Source organism: Grammomys surdaster, unplaced genomic scaffold (assembly GCF_004785775.1).
Source record: "Grammomys surdaster isolate TR1022 unplaced genomic scaffold, NIH_TR_1.0 137, whole genome shotgun sequence".
NCBI classification, from domain to species: domain Eukaryota; kingdom Metazoa; phylum Chordata; class Mammalia; order Rodentia; family Muridae; genus Grammomys; species Grammomys surdaster.
The window spans coordinates 6,836,673-6,837,305 of record NW_021604595.1 but is presented as its reverse complement, the minus strand read 5'-3'; positions in this window follow the sequence as shown (position 1 = coordinate 6,837,305).

Below are 633 nucleotides of genomic sequence, written 5' to 3'. Positions count from 1 at the left end.
GTTTCATTCGCTGCCTCTCCCACAAGACCACTCAGGAATGCTACTTTGGGGTATATAGGGGTGTGTGTGTGTGTGTGTGTGTGTGTGTGTGTGTGTGTGTGTGTGTGTAAACGCATGGCAATAGGGTCCCAGGTTGAAATGCACTTAATCCATCAAACCTTCCAGAAATCCTCCCTCAGCCGCATGGCACAGCATAGTGGCAGGTAGCTACGGGGCTATGGGACTGAACAATGTCTGGGATCTGAATTCCCTATACGATCAGCCCAGGATAAGAGCCAAACCTCAAACTAAATGTTCAGTTCCTACTGAATGTTTATTATCTTTGCATAGTTATAAAGTTTTTTTTTTTAAAAGAAGCCATCATAAATCACAAGAATCTAAATCCAAAGGGATGAAATCAGTATCTTAAAGATACATATGCATTCCCAAGTTCACCGAAATGTTAGACAGTAGCCAAGATCGAGAGACAAGTTAAATGTCTGTGGACAGGTGAATGAATAAAAACAATGGTGTGAGTGTGTGTGTATGTGTGTGTGTGTGTGTGCGCGCGTACACATGCACATGGCCAGGGTAATGTTATTCAGCCATTAAAAGAAGGAAACCCAGGCTGGAGAGATTGCTCAGGGGTTAAGA